This window comes from Chiloscyllium plagiosum, unplaced genomic scaffold (assembly GCF_037043375.1).
Source record: "Chiloscyllium plagiosum isolate Xiang-an unplaced genomic scaffold, Cpla_swu_hap1 HiC_scaffold_24, whole genome shotgun sequence".
In the NCBI taxonomy this organism is placed as follows: domain Eukaryota; kingdom Metazoa; phylum Chordata; class Chondrichthyes; order Orectolobiformes; family Hemiscylliidae; genus Chiloscyllium; species Chiloscyllium plagiosum.
Genome location: NW_028270162.1, coordinates 9405191 through 9422580, shown reverse-complemented (window position 1 = coordinate 9422580; position 17390 = coordinate 9405191). Strand labels below are relative to the sequence as shown.

The 17390-nt window shown below is 41.8% G+C and overlaps 1 protein-coding gene across 9 annotated transcripts in view; it reads right to left on the bottom strand.

The window, feature by feature from the left end:
* Positions 1 to 17390, bottom strand: part of arvcfb (ARVCF delta catenin family member b) — a 322810-nt gene that overhangs the window by 199547 nt on the left and 105873 nt on the right. The window lies entirely within an intron of this gene.

The following is a 17390-nucleotide window of genomic DNA, read 5'->3' as shown; positions in this document are numbered from 1 at the left end:
TTGGTTTGAAGTACCCAATATTTATAAAGGCACACACCCATATAAATAATACTTTCCTACATTCCTCTGGAATTGGGGAGAGTGTACTCTGGGCAGAGTTGCAGAGCAATGTAAAAATGTAATGGAAATGACAACGAGAGCCATTAAGCTCCACCAGGTCAGTTTATCTTCTGTAAATGCCAATTCCACTTCCATTTTATTTTATTTGATTTACTACTGTCACGTACAGAGACAGTGAAAAGTATTGTTGTGGTGTTCTAACCACATCATACCTTACACAAGTAAGAAACAGTTGTTGCAAGTGATGAATAAATATGTCCCTCTGAGACAGGCAAGTGGTAAACTGCTGCTGTTTGATACTTATGGCTCATTCGTATGTGTCTGTCCAATCATGATCTGTCACGTTAGCATTTAAAGTTTTTTTGGCACGAAGCTTCCCAATTGTATTTGTGGGCAGTCAGTTGTAGGCAATGTTAATAATTTCTCACAACATTCTGCAGCCGTTCTGTCCTGATATTCTTTTGGCTACTGGCATGTTGAGCAGTGGTTTGTATTTAAGACATTTTAGTAGTACCTGATTCCTGAGGCATTCATGCAAGAAGTACACAGTTGTTCGCTGGTGGCACTCATTTGGATGGAGTTGGTTTCCCATCTTTGGACTAGTTTTAGCATACTGTACCCATACGTGTTTGCAATTTTTCAGAAGATTTGTAGTTCAGATTGAGGTTCAGGTTGTAAGTTTGCTCGCTGAGCAGGATGGTTTGTTTTCAGATGTTTCGTTACCATATTAGGTATCAGTGAGCCACCTCAGATCCTGAGACCCATCATCTCACGACCTGGAACACTGACATACAAACTAGCCAAGGAATGCCACCAAAAACTGAAATGCCTAGAAGAAGCCTCATGCCACTCCATTCAAGAATTCCTGAATGCCAAAGACACCACAATAGAAGGGGATGAAATAATGGTCTCCTTTGATGTAACAGCCCCGTCCACACAAAAAACATCAACCTGGCCAAAGAAACACTGACTGCATTATTAGAGGAACCAAGAACACAAACACTAGACAGCACCAACTTCATCAGCAAGGACAACATCCTCAAGCTAAGAGACCTGTGCCTCACCACCTACTTCACCTTCAAAGTGAAGACCTACAAATAAATCAATGGAGCACCAATGAGATCACGAATATCAGAGTTCTAGCAGAAGCAGTAATGCAGAGACTCAAACAAACAGTCCTCTCAACTATCCAACCCAAACTTTGGATCCAATAAGTGGATGACGCCTTTGTGATTACAAAATGCTACAAATTAGAGGAAACCTACAACACCATCAACAATATCCTTACTGGCATAAAATTCACAGAAGGAGGAGGAAAACAATGACAGACTCCCCGTCCTAAATGTCACAGAATGAACAGTTAATGGAGAACTTCAAACCAACATCTACAGAAAAACAACACATACAAAAGCAATCATTCCAACACCCACAAACTGAGTTGCATCAGGACATTATTTCAATGAGCCACAACACACTGCAGCACCCAGGAACTACAAACAGCCAACGAAAAATACCTATACAGTGTAGTCAAGAAGAACAGGTACCCAAGAAACACAGTCCGCCAATTTCTCAACAAACCCAAACAAGCAGACATGTCGCCCAGAAACGCTAGCCACAATACCTTACATCAAAGGCATCTCTGAAATGAATTCCAGATTACTCAGACCCCTTGGTATCCTGGTAGCCCACTAACCTACCAACACACTTAAACAGCGGCTAATGAGCTGAAAGGACCCTATACAAGCAACCAGCAAAATGAATGTCATTTATAAAATACCATGCAAGGACTGTAACAAATAGTACAGACAGACAGGCAGAAAACATGAACACCAACCAACCACCAAAAGACATGACACACTACCACTAGTATCCTTACATACAGCTGAGGAAGGATACTACTTTGAGACAACACATCCATCATAGGACAAACTAAACAGAGACATGCATAGCAATTCCTCGAGGCTTGGCATTCCAACAGGAATTCCATCATTAAACACATCAATTTGGACCTCATCTACCATCCTCTGGGAAAAAGAACCAGAAATGATATCACCCACCTTAAGAAACCAAGACACACAAATAGAAAATGGGACATAAACATCAGCACTTCGCCCGAGGCCCAAGGATGATGTTATGCAGTATGATGACAAAACATCTGAAAACAAACCTTCCAGCTCAGCAAGCAAACTTATAACCTGAAACTCAACCTGAGCTACAAATCTTGTCAAAAACCGCAAACACCTATGGGCACAGTACTGCAGACACACTGAGGCAATCTGACATACTTTTCCTATCAGTAGCTTTGGAAATTTCGTGAGTAAAGTCAGGTGCTTCATTCATGCTAATTATGCACTGGGAAAATGAGACACAAGGTTGAGATCAGAACAGAGGCAGAGGTGATTAAGGACCAACTGTTTTTCACCATTCAGTAGCAAAAGAGAAGTGCTGCTAAAGCTTCCCAACAGGACATTGTCTATTCAGAGCTCAGAAGCAATTTAACTTGGTACAGGCTAGTTGGCTGTGCGAAGAGGGAGACAGAGATGCACAGAGGTAAGGCAGAACTTGGCACTGATGAACAAAGTCAATAGCTTAGCCATGGAGGAAATGTGGAAATTCCATTTGGAGATCCCAAGTAGTCATTTGGGAATGTGATGGATAAAGGAGATTAAGCATGGAGACATCGTGGTAAGGAGTAGCAGCTGTTGATTCGTCTCATGATACGGATGAAAAAGGCTGAAGAATTGAAAAAAATGTTTAATTGCTCTCAGGCAGCAAAGCATGGCTAAAGGTCCAGCAATTAATCCATTGCAGTGCAACAGGATGTTGTGACAACTCAGGACAGGCATCTAAAGGGAATCGATTAATGTTGACTGAAGCAAATCACTACAATGAGATACAGTAAAGACCATGAAAAGAAAAAAAAAGTATTTTCTCCAGGAATTCAAAATTAGAGAATGAGTCACCAACTAAAACAGATTGAAAAAGTGATACAGCCAAATAAGTCACTTTGATGTAACACTTCATGATGGCAATTTGATAGATGACTCAATGGTGGCAGCTTGGCAATGAAAGAAATGAAATCAGTTTTCAGTGGGAGATTTAGGTGATGATTAATTTACTAAACCAGACATCAACAGCACGAAAGGAATGGACACTTCAATGCACTAATTATTCAAACAATTCTACTTGAGGAAGCTGCAGGAGTATTATCATTAATCTACAAGTGTAAATTAGCCCCAACTTAGAGAGTCTTAGAGATGTACAGCACGGAAACAGATCCTTCAGTCCAATTTATTCATGCCAATCAGATATCCCAAACCCTAATCTAATCCCATTTACCAGCACCTGGCCCATATCCCTCCAAACCATTCCTATTCAAAATCCATCCAGATGTCTTTTAAATGTTGCAATTGTACCAGCCTCCACCACATCCTCTGGCAGCTCATTCCATACACTTACCACCCTCTGCGTGAAAAAGTTGCCCCTTAGGTCTCTTTTATATCTTTCCCCTCTCACCCTAAACCTATGCCCTCTAGTTCTAGACCCCCCAACCCAGAGAAAAGATTTTGTCTATTTATCCTACCCATACCCATCAATTTTGTAAACCTCTATAAGGTCACCCCTCAACCTCTGACACTCCAGGGAAAACAGCCCCAGCCTGTTCAGCCTCTCCCTATAGCTCAAATCCTTCCAAGCTCTTGGGACTTATCTCGACAGTGGAGTGCAACTGTATCAAAACAGCATGTGCACTTTGTGGAGAAATTGATGGATATTCTTGAGCACTGTAGCAGACTTCATAGACACCCGAACTAAAAGTGGAAAACATTCTTTGAAATTGAGATTGGAAGTATATTTTAAAAAGTGAATAAGTCAGTGTCTCTTCAAAGGCAGGAATGGTACAATCTGGATGTAGGAGGAGGAAAAATAATATTATCAGAACCTACAACACAACCTGTTGCGATTACAACATTTCTGGAACGCAAAGCAGCCTCATTTCAGCATTTTTAAATGGATAGCAAGTTGTTTCAGTGCTTAAATATTACAAATTCTTAAAATCAAGACAGTGTAAAGTAGCGGATTCACTCAGCAGTAAACTTGCTTGCCCGTATCATTAAAACTTAACATGAGTAAACATGTTATATGCTTCTCCAAATGAAGTACCAAAATAGGCTGTAGAAAGCATTTATAACAATGTTGCCTTTATCACCATCCAATCACTTATTCAACAAAATCTCTGAGAAAAAGATCCATCTTCAATTGACAAAGCCAGCCCTCTTTTAGCCTTAGCAGAAATAAATCTTGAATCAACTCCACTCCTCTTGTAGACTGAATCCAGAGGGAACATGCACCTCGAACGCTCGGATTATCAAAATTCACTTCAAAATACCCATCCAGCCACCAAAGATCCACATTTCTAACTCCACTGTACACCTCTTAGTCATGTTTTTGACACCCCGAGAGTTTTGACTGTTTTCCATTCATTCACAAACTCCAACTTATTCACATCACTCAAATCAGAATTTTAATTCCATTTGCTATCCACAAGCCAACACAAATTCTTAAAACTTAGCCTTATGCAATAATTAATAAATGAGACTAACTCTCTTTCCCTCTGCAGCATTTTTCATCTCTCCATTTCAGTTCATATTGCGGCGATGCCTTCACTCCTCTAAACCACATTATAAAATGATTTGGATAAATCTTTGAGCCTGACCACAACTCACTTTTCCCTCAATCCTTATTTTTACTTTGTTGACCCGTTTTCAACAATCATTGCTAACCCTTCTCCCACTGAAAGTCCATTTCTAGTTACCTGACTGTGAAGCATGTTAAGTCTTAGCACAGTAAAAAAAAGGTTTACGATTGTGGTTCTTCAGTTTACCCTGCTGTGAATCACAGCATAAAAAGGTGGTCATGCATTTCAGCCAGTGGCTCAGTTTGCTAAATCACTTGGGCTTTCTGCAAACTAAATACTCCCAAATTAAATAGAGATATTTCACCAGAGTAAAAGTTAAGTCATGAATCTCCAAAACACATTTTCAAAAGGGCATTTGTAATGGAAATTAGTTGTTATGAGTTGGTCACACAGTCAATCTGGTTAAATGCTCATGGACTGCCAGCTAGCAAAACACATAGCACCAAATGTTTGGAATTGTTGAGATCAGAATTAATTCCAAATAGAAAACTTCCATGATCAACTACGAAGTTACAAACATCCACCCCATCAGTAAAATTAGGCAGCATCGATCATTTAACGAATAGACAATTCTTGAGAAGTTTCCATGGATTCTGGTTTACTGCAAAGACAATATTGAGAAAAAACACTCGCTTGCCTTCACAGAATATTGCACAGCAATAGCTCAATAAATCAGATGCCTGAACTGCTGGAAATTGCCATCTCCCAAATATTGAAATTGAATAGGTCACAAGTTACTTAAATTTCAGATAAGTAACACCACAGAACTATAATATAAGAAAAAAAATTGCCCTCTACAACAAGTCCTCTTTTTCCTACCAAAGGCATAACTTCACATTTCCCCACATAATATTCCATCTGCCAAGTACTTACCTCGTTGATTTACTTGCCTGCATCAATCTGCTGACGATATCATCCTCATTACTTGTCTTCCCACCTATTTTAATGCCATGCACAAACTTGGCTATCTTACATTGACTTTGCTTCTCTTAGTCAATAACATATTGCAAATAACTGTAGCCCTAGCACTGATCCCCATGGATCTCACTAATGATAGCTGGCCATCGTGAAAATGCCCTCCTGCTTATCCCAATTCCGACTTCTATTGGTTAGTCAATTGTCAATCTCTGCTAACATACCACCTCCAACCCCATAAAATATCCTAACGATGGTAACCCAGTCAAGCAACTTCTAAAAGTCCATTGCTTCCCCTTTATAAACGCTGCCTTGAATTGATTAATTTGGTTATAACTGATATAGAATCTATATCTTCATCAAAACCTCACCCATGAGTCTGGAGCTGGCTCACCAACGACACCTGCACTACCACATCTCCCTAGCCACCGTCTGCACCAGACCCACCATGTAGGAGTCACCACTTCACTGCTGGACCTATCTCACTGACACAGTCAGAGTCCCATGACTAAGCCACACCTGCCCCGCAATCAGGAGTTCTCCAGCTCCACTGCCTTCGTAATGATGCCAGAAGTGCCTGTTCCAGGCATACCACACCACGATCGCTGCAGCTGCTGCTTTGCCAACTCCATTACTCCCTGCTCCGGCCTACTGCAAACACAAGTCCCTGGCTCCACTGACAGGCCAGGCCAGTGCTGCACCAAGACTCCCACTCCGGTTACTCTCCTGAGATGTGTGTTACCTCCTCAAAAAATAATTCTATTAAATTGTCAGATTAGTTCCCCCTCATGAAGCAATGTTGACTCTGTCTGATCATATTCTGCATATCTAAATGGTGTTATTACATCCTTTATAACTGACTCAAATATTTTCCACTAACAATTTAGCAGTTACAACACGTGGGCGGCACGGTGGCACAGTGGTTAGCACTGCTACTTCACAGCGCCAGAGACCCGGGTTCAATTCCCGCCTCAGGCGACTGACTGTGTGGAGTTGGCGCGTTCTCCCAGTGTCTGCGTGGGTTTCCTCCGGTTTCCTCCCACAGTGCAAAGATGTGCAGGTTAGGTGAATTGGCCATGCTAAATTGCCCGTAGTGTTAGGTAAGGGGTAAATGTAGGGGTATGGATGGGTTACGCTTTGGTGGGTTGGTGTGGACTTGTTGGGCCGAAGGGCCTGTTTCCACACTGTAATGTGATCAGATGGGCCAATGGGCAGGGAAGTGGCAGATGGTGTTTAATTTAGATAAATTTTTGGAAAACAAATCTTAACAGGACTTGTACACTGGAATAGTAAGGTCCTAGGGACTGCTACTGAACAAAGAGACAGTGCAGTGCAGGTTCATCGCTCCTTGGAAGTAGAGTCACAGGTAGATAGGATAGCGAAGGAAGCTTTTGGTATGCTTTCCTTTATTGGTCAGAGTATTGAGTACGGGAGTTGCCAGGTCATGTTGCAGCTGTACAGGACGTTGGTTAGGCCACTTTTGGAGTATTGTGCGCAATTCTGGTCTCCTGAAGGATGTTGTGAAACTTGAAAGGGTTCAGAAAAGACTTACAAGGATGTTGCCAGGGTTGGAGGATTTGAGTTGTATGGAGAGGTTGAATAGGTTGCAGCTGTTTTCCCTGGAGGGTCGGAAGTTGAGGGGTGACCTTAGAGGTTTATAAAATCATGAGGGGCGGAGATCCAAGATGGCGGTGACTCAGCAAGTCTGAGTCCATAGTGCTCCTCCCAAGACCTAGGCAAAGTGTGCCACCTGCCTCCACCACACTCAACAAATCACTTAAAATAGTTTTACTTCATGTAATTAGTGGCTTAATACTAAATTTAAACAGTTCAGTGTCCTGTAAAATGACGCAGAGGCGTCCACAGCCGCCCCGGGGGACTTACCTACGAGCCTCGCGGAAATAATCTCTAAACTCGATGAGAAAATCGATGCTTTCATTGAAGAGTCCCCAAGTCGATGGAATTCACTCTCTGCCATGCTACAAAAGCACGGCCGAGAAATTGAAGAAATCGAGCGCCGAGTCGGAGGGGCGGAGCTAAAGACCACGACCTCCGAGGCCTTTGCAGAATCAGCCGCGGATCGGGTCCGGACTCTCGAATAGCGAGTCCGGACCTTAGAGAATCACATTGACGACCTCGAAAACCTAGGTTTTCCCGAACAGGTAGAAGGAGGCCAGCTTATAGCATTCCTTGAACAGTGGCTTCCACAGCTTTTAAATCTGGAGGCTGGATCAGGCCAGGCAAGGGTGGAATGGGCCTACTGGGTTGCAGCGCACAGGCCCGGCTCGAACCAGCGCCCCCGCCCGGTCTTGTTCCGACTGCAGAGATAGGAGAGGCAGATGCTTTCGGAAGCTTCCAGAAATCTTGGGAAAGATCCCCAAGCCATGACTTATAATCTTGGATCCTTTATATTATTTCAGGACTTTTCCCCAGCACTGGTCCGAAAGAGGAAGGCATTTGATGAAGCGAAGAAGCGTTTAAGGAACTTAAACATTCAATACTCCTTGCGCTACCCAGCTATACTACGCTTTAGCCATGAAGGGTCAGCGTATGTCTTCAGATCACCAGAGAAGGCCAAGGAACTTTTGGATTCTCTTAGATAAACTATAAGAGTTAATTGATGTTGTTTTGCCCTACCCCCACCCCGGTTTACCCCCCTTTTTTTCCTTTCATTATCTTACTGTTTAATATTAATCGCCAGGGGGTGGGAAGAAGGGTTTATTTATTCATTCTATAATGTAGATGGGGGGGGGGGGGGGGGGAAGGTGGCTACCTTATCCTATTTTTTCTTTGTCCTTGGGAGCGGGGTTATTTTCCCCTGTTATTTTATATTACTATGTTTAATTATTATTTGCTGAGACTGTAATTTTATAGTCATATATGGTATTAATATTACCAAATATATCCAAGTGTTGGTGTGGGGAGGTGGGGGATAGGGTACTCACTGTTAGTTCTAGTTCAGCAGTATACTTGAATTTTCTTTATTCTGTCGTGGGGTGCCTGGGTCAAGGGTGGGGCACTGGTTGGGAGAGGTTATGATGGGCTTTTTGGAAAAGAAGTGATGCCCCTTGAGAGTAAGGGGGAAGATCTCCGTTTAAATAAGTTTTATATTTTTATATTTAGAAATAGTTTTTTATTATATTGATCTGAATGTATTAAAGAGCTTTTATTTTTGTGAATTTTATATGCTCTATGCTCGGGATGTTTTGGATAGGGTTTCTTCTCCTGGGGGGTCTCGGATTTGCCCGGTGATTATGTATGACCGGTCGATTAAATGGTGCACCTGCAATGTCACATGGACAAAAGGAGGAGAACATTATCCAACCTCAAAGAAAGGATCGATATAGCTCTCCTATAGGAGACACATTTATTGGATAAAGAACACCTGAAATTACAACAGGGAAGAGATTATTTTCCATTCTCTCTTTCTGTGCAAGGAAAAACATTTTGGTAAACTGAATGGCTGAGGGCCCTCATGGACTTTTGAGTTGGCACAGAATAATTATGGAATATACTCCCCCTGACTTCTTTACAAATATGGTGCACCAGGAGAAAAAACAAATTACTCCATAAAATATGGCAGCCCTTATTGAATTACACAAACACAGATATCTCAGTCATTTTACAAGGGCCTTTATTTAATTCAGGGGGTGAACCTGGCTGGTGTGGGGCCCCTTGGAAGAGGAATCCCGCATGAATGCGGGTTTTGTTGTGATCTGATGTTAACACATTCCGAGCATGTATATCACTGCTCAATTTATGTGTTATCCGTTGGGTTTTTTTCTCTTGAATAATGTAAGAATTTTAATCACACACTCCGCTTAGTTGTAAGTTAGATGAGTAGTTAGTGGAGAAGCTGAAGATGTGTTGCTGGAAAAGCGCAGCAGGTCAGGCAGCATCCAAGGAACAGGAGAATCGACATTTCGGGCATAAGCCCTTCTTCAGGAAACGTCAATTCTCCAGCAACACATTTTCAGCTCTGATCTCCAGCATCTGCAGCCCTCACCTTCTCCTCAGAGTAGTTAGTGGAGTTTTGTTTTTTTTCTCTTGGTATTTCTTTTTTCTTGTTTGATAGATTTTGGTTATCATTTATTTAAGATTTAACTGTATATCAATGCTTACACTTAGGGTTTTTTAAAGTTTTCTTTTGTAAACATGTTAAATTTTCAATAAAAATATCTATATAAAAAAAAATCATGAGGGGCATGGATAGGATAAACAGACAAAGTCTTTTCTCTGGGGTTCGGGAGTTCAAAACTAGAGGGCATAGGTTTAGGGTGAGAAGGAAAAGATATAAAAGAGACCTAAGGAGCAACTTTTTCAGGCAGAGGGTGGAGCGTGTATGGAACGAGCTGCCGGAGGAAGTGGTAGAGGCTGGTACAATTGTAATATTTAAGAAGGCATCTGGATGGGTGTCTGAATAGGAAGGGTTTGGAGGGATATGGACCAGGTGCTGGTAGGTGGGACTAGATTGGGTTGGGATATCTGGTCGGCATTGATGCGTTGGACCCAAGGGTCTGCAGTATATCTCTATGACTACATGAACTGCTTTATGCCCATATTACTTATATGCCTTGCTTCCTAATATTAAAATGCCTTTTACTTGCCTTATTTCTCTAGTCACCCTGATTAGGCAATAGACATGGGAGCAACAATTAGACCATTAAGCCCAATGAGACTGCTCTGCCATTCAATCATGGCTGATAAATGATTCTCAACTTACCTCAAAGATGAAACAGCACTTTAAGAACAGTAACACTGGACTCTCAACATGTGAGCCATAACTCAAAAAGCAAAGAATTTCATTCAATTAAAGCCCTTGATGCAAAGTAAAACTGAGTGAACTTGATCCTAAATGGCCACAGGAGGAATTTACTCAGCAAATATGTGCAGCAATAACTCAAGCATTTGGACACTGCTCAGAAGGAAAGTCTACACAGTTTAATATGGGATCAATTTTCTATTCTTAAAATTGCCCAATTTTTCATTGTTTCGTGGGACATGGGCATCACCACCAAAGCAAAAATTAATGTCTATCCTATATTGCCTTTGAACGGAGTAGCTTCTTGGCTATTGTAGAGAATAATTAAGAACCGTTCATCTTACTGTGGATTTACAGTTACACATATGCCAGATCGGGAAAGGCTGGCAGATTTTTTTGATTAATGAAAAAAGTAGATTTCCAGAAATATTCATGCTAATAGTCATTGTTACAGAGTCTAGCTTGATGCTTCAGATTTATTCAGGAAATTTATATTCCATCAGCTGTCGCGGTCCGAACTGTACTGGGATAAAGTGTGCGTTAAACTGAGCTGCAGTGACATCACCACTTTGTCACCCTCTTCCTCAATGCTGTTGGATCTTCTAGATCCAAAGAAAACTGCACCTGACAGTGTTGGCGATCTTGATAAAACACAGAAGGACTGGTTTCAATCCTCCATGTTTAATACTGGCAAGTTTGCCAATTGTTAGACTGATAGCTGAGGTACTAATGAGGCAAGGGCTTGGCTATTTCAATTTTGAGTAATGTCATGCTCGAATCTTGTCTAGAATGCTCCATCTCATCAATTACACAGTTTGAACAGGCAGCTGTGGAGAGTGTGGTCACATAGATGAACAGCTGCAAATAACCAAACAGCAACATCATTCCAGCACTTGGACACAATTATTTGCAGCTTAACGTCAGCTCCAGTAATGCAGAGCCAATACTGCAACAATAAATTGAATTCCTATAGTGCCTTTTTCAAAGTCAAGCACACAAACATTTCAGAGGAGCATTATCAAACATTATTTGGCCCCAAGCCACACAAGGTCAAATGAGACAATGTGGGTTGAATTGAAGAATAGAAAAGCATTATTAACCCTGCTGGCCAGAAAGACTCCAAAACAGTGTAAAGGGAGAATGACGAATAAATATATAGGCATATTAATGTTCTGCGTAACACCAACAAAATCAGGGATTTAAATTACACCAATAACATGATTCTATTTTGTGAATTATTGCTTGGACAATAGAATTTAAAAGTACAGACACTTTGTTGGTCATTAAGTTTACATCTTGAGTACTGCATACAGTTCTGGTCTCCTTACTTAAGGAAAGGCATTATCACATTAGAAACAGAGGTTCTCTTGATTGATTAATGGGGTGAAGGGTTATCTTATAAAGAAACATTGGCAAGGTTGCTCTATACTTACTAGAAGGGAAAAAGCAGGGTGAATGCAGAAGGAGGTTCTCTCTTAGGAGAGTAAGGATAAAGTCTATTTATCTATTTATGAAGACAAGGAGGAGATTTTTCATTCAGAAGATGACAAATCTGAAATTCACTTCCTCAGAGAGCAGTGGAGGCCAGGTCATTAATTAATTATATTTAAGACTGGGTCATGGTGTATTTTTAAGGCAAAAGGTAGATGGATTATTGACTGAAAAGGAAGCCAAATGTTATCAGATTTGGGCAGGAAGTGAGAATGGGAGGTCACAAATCAGATTTGCCCAGACCTATTAAATGGTGAACAGGCTCCAGAACCAAATGGCCTGTTTTAATTCTGAATCCATAGGTTCTTAAGTACGTGTTAATTGAAGTAGATAGCTTATGCGGGCCTATACACAATTGTTCAGAAGCACCAATTTCCCTTTGTCCTATGTTTAATGACCAGAGGTTTTAAATTTAAATGAATTTAAAAGTACAAGATGACATGCCAGGAACTGGCCAATGGGTTTAGGTTGAACATCTTTATTTCAGCCAGCATACATTCAACTATGATTCTAAAAAGGTAGTACAATTCCAGTTTTCTTTGCATGAATTATCCCAAAATCTAATATTAAAGTGGTAATTTAAGAAACCTGGCAGCTCCACTAACAGCATTGTAAAAAGAACAAAGAGGTGTGGGCCTCACTCACTGGCCTAGCATTTATTGCCCATCCCTAGTTGCCCTAGAGGTGGTGGTGGTGAGCTGTACTACTTGTACCGATGCAGTCAAATTATTGTGATGACACCCACAATGGGATAAAAAAAGCTCTAGGATTTTAACCCAGTGACGTTGAATAGAACATAGAACATAGAACATAGAAGAATACAGCGCAGTACAGGCCCTTGGGCCCTCGATGTTGCGCCGATCCAAGCCCACCTAAACTACACTAACCCACTATCCTCCACATACCTATCCAATGCCCTCTTAAATGCCCATAAAGAGGGAGAGTCCACCACTGTTACTGGCAGGGCATTCCATGAACTAACGACTCGCTGAGTGAAGAACCTACCCCTAACATCAGTCCTATATCTACCCCCCCTTAATTTAAAGCTATGCCCCCTTGTAATACCCGACTCAATACGCGGGAAAAGGTTCATACTGTCGACCCTATCTAACCCCCTAATCATCTTGTACACCTCAATCAAGTCACCCCTAAACCTTCTTTTCTCTAGTGAAAACAGCCCCAAGTGCCTCAGTCTTTCCTCATACGATTTTCCTTCCATACCAGGCAACATCCTGGTAAACCTCCTCTGCACCCGTTCCAATGCCTCCACATCCTTCCTATAGTATGGCGACCAAAACTGCACACAATATTCCAGATGCGGCCGTACCAGAGTCTTATACAACTGCATCATGACCTCAGGACTCCAGAACTCAATTCCTCTACCAATAAAAGCCAGTACGCCATATGCCTTCCTCACCGCACTATTTACCTGGGTGGCAACTTTCAGAGATCTGTGTACATGGACACCAAGATCCCTCTGCTCATCCACACTACCAAGTATCCGACCATTAGCCCAGTACCCCATCTTTTTGTTATTCTTCCCAAAGTGAATCACCTCGCACTTAGCTACATTGAATTCCATCTGCCAACTTTCTGCCCAGCTCTGCAGCTTCTCTATATCCTGCTGTAACCTGCCACATGCTTCCTCACTGTCAACAACTCCTCCGACTTTCGTATCATCCGCAAACTTGCTCACCCAACCTTCTAACCCCTCTTCCAGGTCATTTATAAAAATGACAAACAGCAATGGTCCCAAAACAGATCCTTGCGGAACACCGCTAGTGACGGCACTCCATGAAGAAACTTTGCCATCAACTACTACCCTCTGTCTTCTTCCATCCAGCCAATTCCTAATCCAAACCTCCAACTCACCCTCAATGCCATTGTATTTCCAAAGCAGGATGGCAAATGTCTCTTGTCTCTATTCCAATGAATCTGTCCTTGATCACGAATTTGGAAAATAGTGAACGTCTATAGTGCACCTTGTAAATGTACACACTACTACTGCTACTGTACAATGGTGGTGGGGAGAGTGAGTGTTCATGTATGCAGTGTGAATTAAGCTGGCTGCTTTGTCCTGGATGGTGTCAAGTGTTCCTGGAGCTGCATTCATCCAGGTTAAATTGGGGGAGTATTCCATCACACTTCTGATTTGTGCCTTGGAGATGATGGACAGACTTTAGGGAGTTGTAAGGTGAGTTACTTGTTGCATTATTCCTAGTCACTGATCTGCTCTTGCAGCCACAGTATTTATATGACTGGTTCAAATGAGTTTTAGTCAATGGTAACTCCATCAATGTTGATTCAGCAATGGGGAGAAAGTGAGGTCTGCAGATGCTGGAGATCAAAGTTGAAACTTTATTGCTGGAACAGCACAGCAGGTCAGGCAGCATCCAGGGAACAGGAGATTCGACGTTTCGGGCACAGGCCCTTCTTCAGGAAACTGAAGAAGGGCCTGTGCCCGAAACGTCGAATCTCCTGTTCCCTGGATGCTGCCTGACCTGCTATGCTGATTCAGCAATGGTAATGCCACTGAATCGCAAGGGATGACAGTTGGAGATTTGCTCTCACTGGATATGGTTATTGCCTAGCACTTGCGTAGCACAAATGTTATTTGCCCCTTGTCAGTCCAAATCGGAATATTTTCCAGGTCTTGCTGTGCTTAGACATGGGCTTCTTTTGCATCTGAAGCTGAAGTTGGGAATGGTGCTGAACATTTTGCTCATGATTACCACTTTTGACCTTATGGTGGTATGAATGTCACTGATGAAGGAGCTGAAGATGTTTGGCCAGAGGACACTATCCTGGGAAACCCCTGCAGAGATATCTTGGAACTAAAGATGACTGCCCTTCATCAACTTCTCTTCAGTCAGAGAGTGGTGGCAGAGTGGACTCGATGGCCGAATGGCCTTACTTCCACTCATGTGCCTTATGTTCTTAACTACAAGCATCATTCTTTGCACCACATATGACTCAAACTAGCAGGAGGCCCCACCTAACTCCAATGACCTAGATTTGCTAGGATTCCTTGATATCACTGTTAAATGTAACTGTAATGTCAAGGGCAGTGACTCTCAACAGTAAAAAGCACAGCATAAAAGTACCACGAGTAGGTGCTAGAGTAGGCTATTCAGCTCTTAGAGCCTGTTTTGCCGGTCTCTCTCTTTTGTCTTGATTGCTCAAGTACCAGAAAGAGGTTGGTCTTTGGCTCAAATATCCTCCACTTGGTGTCCTTCAGCTTCGTGTAGTGGAGAATTTTAACATGCATAACTCTCCAAGCGAAGAAAGTTTTCCTTGATCAAGTCCCAAATAGCCAACCCTCTATTCTAATACCATGACCACTATTTCAAGATTTCCTTGGTCCAGGAAGTACCTTTCCAGCATCTAAGCTATCAAACTGCTTTAAAAAATGTGACATTTCAATATAATCACCTCCCAAACCTTTAGAAGTATGGAATGCAGGACTAGTCTATGGTTTCCTTTTTTAAAAAGGATAAATTGACTAGTCTCCCATGTACTTCCTGAAGCCAAGTATATCCTTCCTCTGTTAAAGGGTTCAAACCTGAGATGTGGTCTCAATTAAAAAAAGACAACACACAAGACATCTTTACTTTTGTACGCCAATTTCTTTTGCTAATAAAGAAGCTGTATTAAATTTTTAATAAAAAAGTGAGTCATCTCACCTTTATCAAAATTATATTCCATTTATACCTGCCCCACACAGTTCAAGCCCAATATTTACTGTGACAGGAAGTATGATCTAGGTATATTGGGTATTCTGTCAACAGACCTGTTAATATATATGCTTAAAGTGCAAAGAATTATTGTTCTTGTTAGAAACTGACCATTGTTATCCTTTTTCTAAACATAGCACACAATATGGGATTCACATTTATTAACATGGAAACAACTGTCTACTCAATACTCAATCTCCAAATAAAGATGGCAAACACACAATGTCAATTCTGAAACAATTGCTCAAAGAAATAATAATGTATTGTGGTGGGAAATTTTCATGAGCAAACTCTTAGTTTGTTTTAAATAGCTTCTATACAATTGGCAAATAATCAAGGAGTGGTAGAAAACAGACTGCAACACTGATCCTCTCACACCAGCCGGCCACATGAAGCTAAAAACCTTTCTACTATGCCGCCCCAAGAGAGTACCTGTAACTTCAAAACTTTTAAAATTCCTTCAAATCAATTCCTAGGAGATTCCCGATAGCTTGAGAAGTTTGGCATTTGCCTGGACCTGGATTCCTGAAGAAGGACTTATGCCCGAAACGTCGATTCTCCTTCTCCTTTGATGCTGCCAGGCCTGCTGCGCTTTTCCAGCAACACATTTTTGGGCTCTGATACCCAGCATCCGCAGTCCTCACTTTCTCCCATTTGCCTGGACCACCTATTCATTTCCATGCTTTATACCAATGGTAAACCCAAGTCAGAATTAGCTGAAATGATAGAACTGGGTGTAAAAACTGCCCACCACCACTACAAGTAAGACGACCCAAATTACCTGTCCGCTTGGCATCTAACAAGCACTCCTTAAAAGTATATTAACTAGGTGTGTGGTTAAAACAACACACTGCTGTGTTGCCTGTTTTTTAAACCTGTCAAAAACTCACATGAAGTGTGTTCACCTGCACGTAGTATACCAAGGTGCACCCATTATATCATATTTTAGCCAGAAGCTGTTTCAGAACAAGAGAACTGGTGGGAAAAAATACTTCTTTACAAAAACCTATGAAAAGCACTGAAACACTGCAATTTGAACTGCATCTACAAGGAAAACGCATTTACAAGTCAAAAATTAAAATTACTTGCTTAGAATCTTGTTTAATCAACTTAAACTTTTATCTGAAAAAGGAAACTGCTGAATCTCTACAAATTTGTATAAAGATGCCATGACCTGTAGTCTCGAAAAGTCATGACACATACTGGCTGCACTGTCATGAATTATTGCATAACTAATAGGGGAGGCAATGGCTTATTAGTATTGTCACAAGACTATTAATCCAGAAAATCAGCTAACGCACTGGTGACCCAGGCTGAAATCACGCCACGGTAGATGGTGGAATTTGAATCAATGGAACATTGGGGCGGCACGGTGGCACAGTGGTTAGCACTGCTGCCTCACAGCGCCTGAGACCCGGGTTCAATTCCCGCCTCAGGCGACTGACTGTGTGGAGTTTGCACGTTCTCCCTGTGTCTGCGTGGGTTTCCTCCGGGTGCTCCGGTTTCCTCCCACAGTCGAAAGATGTGCAGGTCAGGTGAATTGGCCATGCTAAGTTGCCCATAGTGTTAGGTAAGGGGTAAATGTAGGGGTATGGGTGGGTTGCGCTTCGGCGGGTCGGTGTGGACTTGTTGGGCCGAAGGGCCTGTTTCCACACTGTAATCTAATCTAAAAAAAAAACAGACCTGGAATCAACTGATGACCATGAAACCAATGCTGACTGTCAGAAAAACA